This window comes from Python bivittatus, unplaced genomic scaffold, assembly GCF_059951505.1.
Source record: "Python bivittatus isolate LINGU-HERP-01145 unplaced genomic scaffold, Pbiv_v1 ctg000350_np1212, whole genome shotgun sequence".
NCBI lineage: Eukaryota > Metazoa > Chordata > Lepidosauria > Squamata > Pythonidae > Python > Python bivittatus.
Genome location: NW_028277074.1, coordinates 24,067,171 through 24,077,857, shown reverse-complemented (window position 1 = coordinate 24,077,857; position 10,687 = coordinate 24,067,171).

Here is a 10,687-nt window from a genome sequence, read left to right as displayed (position 1 = left end):
AGTTTAATGGCACTATGAAGCAGAAAGAATACCTGAGGTACGGCAGATCTGCTTTTAGTATCTCCAGTGCAACCTTCTACCTATGGATGAATTGTTATGATAGTTTGTATACCATTCTTTATAGAAGATCACAGAGCGGTTTACAGAACAGAAATACATAATAATGAACTACAGATAACGTTAAGTTCCCCCATGCTTCAGTCAACCAGCGACCATATTCAAGAAATAAAAGCCTCTTATTAAATGCATTAATGAAACTGAAGAGTCCTTGGTGCTCTCTGAGCTTGGTTGTTTGCTTGCAGACGTTTCATTACCCAACTAGGTAACATCATCAGTGTGAGTGAGTGTGGGGTTTTCTCCCTGTTTATATACAGTAGTTTCCCCTGCCAGTGTTGGTAGAGGTGTGTTTTTCTCACTTGGTAGTTCCTTGATTAGGGTATTGTTTTTTGCTTGATTGTTTGTTTGGTGTTAATCCCTGCTTATCTGGGTATAGGCTGCTGGAGAAGATGTGTTCTAAGTAAGAAACAAAAAGACCGGCTTTTTTATTGTCTCTTTTGAATGGTGTGTAAATGTGGTTTATCTCTATTGATGGCTGATTTTTCTGAATGCCAAGCTTCCAGGAATTCCCTACCATTTTTGGATTTAGCTTGGTCTAGGATGCTCCCAGTTTGCCAGTTGCATTTCCCAGTTGCATAATGAAATTGAGCTCTTGAAGAGGCTTTGATTACAAAGGTAGAAAGTTCCACAGTAAGGAAGCTACAGCTGAAAAGTCCTTGGTTTCAGACAAAACCTTATCCAATTATCTCAAAAATATTCCCAAAAATACTTGGATCCCAAATCATTCAGGGCCTTATAGCATAGTACATTGATTTGTTTAGTGGAATCTAGAGGTCAAAATGGAATGACAAGAAAGGATGCTAGCATCCAGTATTTTTCTGAAGTTGGAAGGAAAAAGATACTCAATATGATTTCAGGTCTGACTTCAGTATTACAGAAGACAGTGAGACTGCCATAACTCACTTTCATTGACATACTAAATTTCAGACTTCAAGCATGATGAAGATGAAATGACAACATGAAAAAAATCAGTTTATATTTTAAAAAACCAACATATTAACTTCTATGATAAGGTACTGGGGATATTATCACTTTCACTTGATTCTCCAGTCGCTTTGTATAGTAAAAATAAAGTAAAACAAACAAAGCAATAATGAGCAGTTCAAGAATTATCTATTGAAGTTAGATAAATACAAGCAGGAGAAACCAGATGTAATATAAAGTATAATATAAGAAAGTTATTTCTTTATATTTGTAAGATATTATTGTTTTATAGGATCTGGAGAGAGAGGAAGTCTATAAGGTTGAATAGATTCAATATGCATGCTTGTATCATGTTCTTTTAAGCCAGATAAACATCCAATTAAATGTGACAATTGCTTAAAGAAGTTAAGTAGTTTGTTATGTGACAGAAACCTAGTTTGATGATTGGTCAGTCATTAACTAACACAGAGATTTATTAAATGAACTTTGAAGACAATCTTTCAGTAATGTTTCCTTTTTTTTCCCTGGAGAGGAAAAATATTTTTCTTTTTTTGTGCTTTCATTTTTTATTAATTAGGTAAAAGAAACAACAAAAAAGCAAAAATAAAGAAAAGGGAAAAATAATACATACATAAAATAAACTTTATACTAGGGTGTTAGTTGAAGTGAAAATATGTTTGTAATTAAAAAAAATTAAAAAGGCAAAAGAAAAACATAAGAAAAAAGCATTCTAGTAGCCCCCCCTTTTTTTTCTTCCCTTCTTTTTTTTCTAATTGCTAATTGCTACTTAAATAGTTTGTACTATGCTTTGGTTATCTGCAATTATTGCTCATTTTTATTTGGATTGTTTAAATTATTTATTAAACAATTTTTCTTTTTTCTTTAAAAACCAAATTCTAAGTGCTTGCCTTGCTATATAACATGGTGTATGTAAGGCAGGGTCCCTCAACCTTGGCAACTTTAAGATGGGTGGACTTCAACGCCCAGAATTCCTCAGCCAGCAAGACTGGCTTGCTGGCTGGGGAATTCTGGGCGTTGAAGTCCATCTGTCTTAAAGTTGCCAAGGTTGAGGGACCCTGATGTAAGGGAACCATTCCTGCTTGATTTGGTTGGCCTTCTGCTGTGAATATGTATAGTCAAACTTTTCCAATGTTGTGCTATATTGATTCTTGCTGCTGTCATTGTGATGCTTTTCATTTATATTCTCTGGTATCCTATCTAATAATTTTTTTTGTGATTTTAATTTTAATTTTATTTTCCAGATTTTCTGGATGTTTTGGTGTGAAAAAAATACTATCTGCCTTTTAGCTGTTACTTATAATCTTAAAATGATGTGCATACACAAATGGCTTCAGATATATTTGTCATCTCAGAGAATGTTTAATAAGGATTTGTTGCCTTTAAAATATGTTAACTTTAGAATCCAGAAGTTAGAACTTTAACCCATATGGTTGAAGTTGTATTATTGCTGTATTTTGGGCTGACACAAATAGGAACGAGTGCTGTATGCTATGGATGTATCTGTTTTCCTTGTGTGTATGTCAAGTACTTGGAATCTATCATACATCAAAATTGTGGCCAAACAATTATTAAAAACACTGGAAGGAGAAATCATTTGATTTGCAGCAATTGATTGCTGATATGTATTGTTTGTGAACATTTAAATTGCTCTTTTCTTACAAAAGGGCAAAGAAAAAAATTCAAGCAGTATGGTCAAAGGCTTTTGGAGTTGTTCTATTTACAGTGTAACGTCCAGTCCCTCCCCCCATCCTTTTTTATTGTTTGACTTACTATTTGATCAACTTTTCATGGGCAAAATGGTGTAGGATGTTTTAGAAAGCAATGATTACACTTGAAACCTATGTAGGAATTCAGTCAGCAAATTGTGAGTCAGCCCAAGCACTAAACAGAAAACATTTGTTGCCTTCAGCAGATGTGGAAAGTGGGCAGCAATAGTGAAATCTTGCAGGACAGAATAGTGTGTGGCATGTACTGTAGCCAGCCCTAATCCTCTAACCAGGATGCTGGGCTTTGTACATGGAATATAATGGAAGGGTATTATCTTGATATTTGTTTCAGGTAGGAAAAAATGAACTGGCCAAAGAAAATTCTCCACCACATCATTGCAAGCCCTATCACATATAATGTGCGCCACAGAATAAAAACATCCATGGTACAAATAAAAACGGTCTTTACTCCTCAGTAGTGGGCATACTATATAAATAGGACCTCTAGGCCTCCACATTTATCAGGAAAACAGATATGAAGGAATACCCAATTGATACATGCAGTCATATTCAGTTAGCGCACAGTGATGAAGAATGACATGCCCTTCCTCTCAAGCATATCCTACAGTATAAATCTGCTTCTGCATGAATCCTCTTTCTAGGAAAGCTGCTTCAGGTTCCGCCTTCTCTCCTATGCCCTCTGCATATAAAAAAAGCTGCCAGGCACATCCAAAAGGATATCATGGTTGATAATATTGAAGGCCACAAGAGATCCAACAGGACCAGAAAGGACACACCACCACCCTCCAGATCCTGCCACAGAGTGACCAAGGCAGTTTCTTCTCATGCCCAGGCTTGAACTCCAATAGGAAGGAATCCTGACAATCTGTTTCATCCAGGTATCTTTGGCATTGCAGCCCTAGAACCTTTGGGGAAGGTTGGAAAATGGTTTCTTGAGAAAAGGCGTACCACTACCTTTTTCAAGTTGGCAGCATTATCTCTCTCTCAAGGACATGCTCACAATCTCCCATACTCAGCTAGCCATCCTCTCTTTGGCCAATCACATAGTCAGGAGGAGCACAGATCTAATTTACGGGTGGCAGAGCTCACCCCACAGACGACCCAGTTTACTTCCTCAGTTATAATAGGCTCAAAAGAAACTCAAATGACCTCACAAAACATTACCTCTTTCATTTCATGCCCATCCAACACTCAGCAGATACACATAATTTTGTTCATAAAACACTGAGCAAACAGGTCACAGAAGCCTACTGGAGAGTCATCCAGCTCAGCAATTCCCCCAAAGTAGTGGGTTACAGTAAGTAAGGCTGCTAGGTAGAATTTCTTTGATACCATAAGTGTATCATTTCACTTACTTTTTCATTTCAATTTTTTCACTTTCACTTCATTTCACTTCAACCTTCATTTCCAGTATATGCCAGAGTTTGACTGAGTGCCCCCCAAAACTGTCCACAAGACTGGTATGAAAATCCCCCAAAACCCATTGGAAACTAGTTTGTATGGATCCATAAACCAACTGGGGTGGACCATCCTAATGGAACTGCCCCCTTACAGAGATCAACAGTGATGAAGAGTCTCAAGAAGAACCGTGACAAAGGACTGATGTTAATGTCCTACAGATCACATAGTAGCTGCTCCAAGGTAAAAATGAGATCCAAAGTGGGATTCCTAGTATGAGACAGGACCATGACAAGTTGGGACAAGTCCATGTTTAGCATGTTGGCCATGAATTCCCATGCTGCCCTAGACATCAATTATCATGGAGCATCAAGTTCTTATTACTAATGGTTCTGGCATTCAGAAGAACCAACCTGAAGCCCATGCTTCCAGCAGTCCAGCATCTGGGATGTCAAGCTGAAGGTGAAGACCTGCAAGAGGGAACTGTACCAGATATGTAATTCCCCTTCTCTTGTAATGTCCATCCTGTCTCTTACTATGCCTCCTTCTGCCCATCACAATTTCAATTGCTTTGTCACTCTCCAGCCTTCCAACAGTCCTCTTAACTCCACCCCCACCCTCCTGCTGCCATTACAGGGCTTCTCTACCTTTTATTCCTGACACCTCCCGATGGTGATCCTAGGTAATCACTTTGCTATTTAGCATATGTGGTCTCTAGCAGAAAGGGCCATGGGTATCCTTTTCTCACTAGGTCTCCTTTTCACTCATCAGTTCCCAAAGCCTCTTACTCCTTTGAATTGGGGCAATTTCCTCCTGTTATGGTTCCTCCATCCCATGTTCTCCCTCTCTAGTTCCCCAACCCCTCTTGGTTTTCACACAGGGAGGCGAATGCTCACCCATGTTGCAAACCACCCTCTAAAAGATGTGCTCTTGGGTTTTCCTTGAAGCTATATGCTCAGATGCCAAAAACTTAGAAGCTTATAGTTTTCCATTCATGATTTAACCATCAGCGTATAGCAAATTGACATGCATTTTAGATGCTGTAAGAAAAGTCTAGAAGCTAATTTTTGATGTTCCTTACATTTTCATATTTCTAATTATTGTTTTAATTTACCATTTTAAAAATGAAAAAATAGCATTACAGCCAGGGAAAAGGAACTCATTAAAATGATTGGTATGAAAGAATGGAAGAATAGGTTTTAAAAATAATGGAAATTAAAAAACAGGAAGGAGGGGATCTGAAGTTAATTATTTTACTAACAGTTTTTATATTCTATTTTGTACCATTGGAAGCTTATTAATAGGAAATGGAACAATTCAGTATGTAATACAATATAATCCAGCATAATAATGCAAACTATTGGAAATAGTATTTCTGTAAAGGTGGTTTAATATTTTAAAACTGTTTTAAAAGGTAACTAGTTCTTAATATTTCAGCACATTATTATTACAACTCCATATTTATGAAAGCTTTCCTCCAAGCAATGCATGTGTTTGTCATCCTTTATTGTCATAACTACCCTGGATGGTAGATTAGACTGAAAAAAAACCAGCATCATGGCTGATTTCATTGACTATTTAGTACTATTAGTAATCACAAAATTAATCAAAGGGCGATCGTATGAATTAATGTCTTGTATATTTTTGACCCTAGAAAAATGCACAGGTAAGTAGTGGAGTCATCATTTATGCAGGTTATCTGAAGTTAGTCTTCAGTGTCTTCTGGCAAAGAGAACTGGAAAGGTGAAAAAGGGAAATTGTATTGTAGAAAGTTGTCTTCAGGAACCTTGACTTTGTTTTCACTGAGCTTCTATCAGCTGCCATGAAAATGGAAGCTGAACAAGCCACCAGCAGCACAGGTGGTGTCACCTGCTGGCTCCATTTGTTTTTCACTCCCCATGGGAATGAGAATCCAAAATTAAAACAAAAAAAACTAAAAACTAAATCATTTAAAGAATCCAGTTCATTTTAAGAGAGTACAAAAGAAGAAGAATGAACCTTAAAACTATCAGGTGGATTCCAGATGTTAACTGTTGATCGCAACGATAGCATGGATTGAATAATTATTAGAATTCCATAAGTGTCTCTGAGACAAAACATTGCAGTGTGTCACCTTCCTTAAATATTCCTGCTTAGGATTCCAACCAGCCATCCTTTTCAAGGAACACATTCCTTTCTCCAAACCAATATTATATTGGCTTTCATTTTCTGAATTCATTCTATGTTCTGTGGCTGTTAAATAAACTCAGTTCTCATCAGTCTATTTATATTAATTTTAGTTTCTAGATAATTTTGTATTTCTACAACTACTGGGGCTCCTCTGAATACATCAACATCTCTTTATCGCAACCTTACCTCTTGAATTTATTATTACTTAATTAAGTCTGCATTTTAAAAGAAATTCCAAAATGGATAATGCATACTGAATGAATCAATCTCTGTTAGATGCTGCTGGCATCAGATCAGAGTAGGAACGATAAAATGGTACCACCTTGTAAATAAGTGATTTAGTCTATTTTTGGGTTCAAATTCAAATTTAATTTATAGTCATAGACTAAAATTCCATGTGAAACATCCAATAACAAACATGTAATAAACTCAAATACTACAAGAGAAAAAGCATATCAAATTGCATTCTAACATGGAAAAATCTATAGAACTTGTTATCCCCAGAGTTTCCTTACAGCTATGATGACTGACAATATTTTTATTACCTTCTTGAGATTTCTAAGGATTCATCAGCAACATTCTCTTCCCTGGTACAGTTGGAGCAAATTACAAGGAGGGGTAAGAAATCCTACTTCTGTCTTTCTTAAAGCCTAGACCCAGGATAGATTGCTCGTTCTCCTGTAAGGCCCTCCCTAGTGTTATCAAGGATTGATTTCATACCAAGTCAAGTCTGAAACTATGCTTTGTTTCTATGAGGATCCAAACTTGCTGATAATGATTAACTAGGATAGAGATTGTTCCCCAAAATTAATTTCACAATACATTGTTCTTTAGACCTTGGATTGAATCACCTCCAACTTTTTTTTACATCTTTATAGGCACAAATTTGTGTGCCATGAAATGTTAGACTCAGCACTTTGGCCCTTAAAAACATGATTACAGTGTCTGCCTATCCTATGACCTCTGACAGAGTAGGCTTGCTTTGGATCCCCTCCATTAAGCAATGTCACCTAACAATGTCTCCAGGTCATGTGTCTTCTCTTTCCCTGCACCTGCCTTTTGGAACACCATCACCTTGTCCACCTTTAAGCAGCCTGTAAAAAACTGTTTTTTCCTCCAGGCCTTGGGCTAGGATGGTTGGGTAGCCCTTTGAGCTGGGAGCGATGAAGAAGAATGTTTTGTGGTTTCCATGGGTGGTGGTTGTTACATGCTATGGTTATTTTTATGTAAGGTTACTCTTTTACATTGTGAAGCTGCCCAGAGTTGTTTTGGAGTTGGGTGGGCCAGATACTTAATAAATAGATGTAATTATTGCACTGGAAAATTTTTGTACATGAGCTGAAATAGTTTTTTTCTTGCTCTTTCCAGGTATCAGAGGATTGGAACATAGTTCATTCACATTTAAAGATCTTAATTTGCCAATCTGATCATTGTTGATTTTCCACTTATGGAGGACATTAGTGCATTGGTTTGTAAGTATGACCACTTTTGTTTTACCTCAATTAATTTCTAACTTTTCTTCTCTACAAGAAGCATGTAAGGTTCATAAATCAGTTAACTATACTGATAAAGTCAACAGATGCCTGCGTGGCATTTTATTTTTCTTCATACACAAGGCTTAATCACTGATAGAACAAACTTGAAGTCATGGAAAACAGTAAGGAATATTCCTGCTGATATTACCTAAAAAATGTATAAGCAAACCCTAGTACCATGACTTAACTGGAGGGATTATGAGTTTCAACAATGTAACTCTTAATTTTTGTGACAATATATAGTCCACGTGGCTAAATTACAAATCCCCCATTATTTCCAAGAAACAATCTAAATGCTTTGCTTTGTCAGACTAATCACTGAAACTGTTGTTATTACTGCTGTTCTGGAGTCATTCTGCTATATGCATTTTAGTATGGAAAGAAGCGCTGCAAAAAGATTATGTGACAGCAGGGCTGATCAATTCCAGATTTTGAGGGCAAAATAAATAAGGCAGTACATGAAAACAAAGTAAAGCACACAAACATTCACACACAAAAAGACACATAGGGCATATCCAAACCAACTCTTTCAACTGCTTTGATCCTGTCTTGATGTCTGCATAACTCTAAACTAGTTTAAGAATTTTTTTTTTTTAAGATTTGCTGGACTTAAAGATTTTATACATCTCTGTGTCTACAAACACACACAAAGTTAAATTGAATTTATATATACATAGTTAAAGCAACAAAATATATATACAACAGGCCCAACAAGCAGCAAAACTTTTCTTACTGCCATATTATTTTTTTAATAATTTTAATCATTCTTACCATGAGTGTTATCATAACACAATGGCTATAACTCTTGGTTTGTAATAAAAGGTAGCTAGTTCAAAATCCAGTAGAAACATTTTTCTTCTTTCCCCAAGCTTCCCATTTTCCTGTGATTTTTTTTTTTTTGGTTTATTTATGAAAGGGTTCCAGTAGTGCATCATAAAATAAGTGGAGCATTGGAGAAGAATTCAGGAAACTTAGCTAAACTCCCTGCTCAACCTTAAAACTAACCAGGTGACCCAGAGATCGGCCAGATACCCTCATCCTGGTACACCTCAGTGGGTAGATATGAGCCCAAACTGGGAAGTTATCATGTATTGCCCCCCTCCACCTGTCCACCTTGGAGAAAGAGTGATAGTAGTGAATAATAATAGTTGTCTACCTGTAATTTGGCTATAAAGTCCTATTGTGCAAGGGCTATTCTACTAGAGATGGAAGTGAACCTTTTCTTCTATCACCAAGCACCCACCAGTGCCCAGTCTCTATTCTCTTGTTGCCTAACTACATTTCCTTTTGCAGTCAGGTATAAACTCAGCCAGTCATTCAAGTTTGAAGGCACAGTGCAATGATGGCAAGGAAAAAGAGGAGTAACTGAGACAATGCATGAGCTTTATCCTCTGATAAAAATCACCTTCTTGAGGTTTCAGTATTAATGCTGTAGAATATCTTTGCAGCACTTTCTCTGCGCTACAGCTGAGCTGGAAGTTTGGCTGGTAGCCAGAGGAGAAGTCCAGTCATACGAGAACAACAATCCTGGATGGATCAGCGCAAAGGCTTCATGAAGAAGAAGCATCAAATCCATAGATTTGGTTAGCCAGAATGACAGATCCAGGGCTAATTTGAAGCTGTGTGAATTGCTAACATAGTCAATCATTAATCTTAATTACATGTCTGTTTTATTTACTGCTTGCCTCAGTGATGTCATAATCTGTGGGCATTCTATGACAGGAGCATGGCAATGAATCAATGTGAATTTTAACCATATGTGGTTAGACTTGATTATGTGAAAATAATATACAATTTTGGGAGGTAATTGCTTTGAACATCATGAAATAATTTTCTTTAAGGAAGTGTGGACAGTTGATGGCTTCTCTAGCTGTTAAAATCCATAATAATGACTCCTTTTTCACTTTAAAATTCCCACAAATGTCTTTGGCCATAATTGCTGAAAATCAATGAAACAATTTTGAGGTGGGAAACACAGGAAAATTATAATGGAATAGGAGATAGATAGATAGATAGATAGATAGATAGATAGATAGATAGATAGATAGATAGATATCTGAAATCTTTCCATCTCTCCATCAGAAATCCAGGAAAAAGAAAAAACAGAAAATTCTGCCCTTGTCTGCATGGAAGACATGCTATAGGAAATCTTTGCCATTAGCAGATTTTACATATTAAACATTTATTGCTTCTAAATTCTTGCAGAATTTCTGTCCTAGCCATCTTTGTCTGAAGCCTTCAGAAGACTCCTCAGTATTTTAAAGTTAGCTGTTGTGCTAAATTAGGTTTTAACACTTCTGGGTACTATCTATTATTTTATTAATTCCCCCCCCCTTTTTTTTCTTAGAGTTTCCTGGATACATATTTAGACCTATTCATGCTATAATAAGAATTGTCGCTTTTTAACAAATATATTGACTTTTATGTAGGAACTTAGCATTTCCAATTATTGGAGAATACAATGAAGAGTTTATAAATGATCTATTTCAAAATTAGTCATCCCTACCAGTGCTTAAGTGTCAATAGACAAAAGAGCACAGGAAGAAGATACTCTTTAAAAATCCTAAGTCAAGAACTGACTTTTATGCTCCTGCTTTAAAAGAAGTCTGATTCTCAGACCAACTATAATTGATGTTTTAAACAACGTTTAAGGCAATGCTTCTCAATCTTCTTGATAAGCCTAGAGAAATGAAACATCTGCAGCCCTTTCAGTGTGAACAACCACATAACACCACATAAATATCTATTGCTCAGTAGCAGTAGTAATGCATGTATGATGTCTCTGAGGTTGTAAAC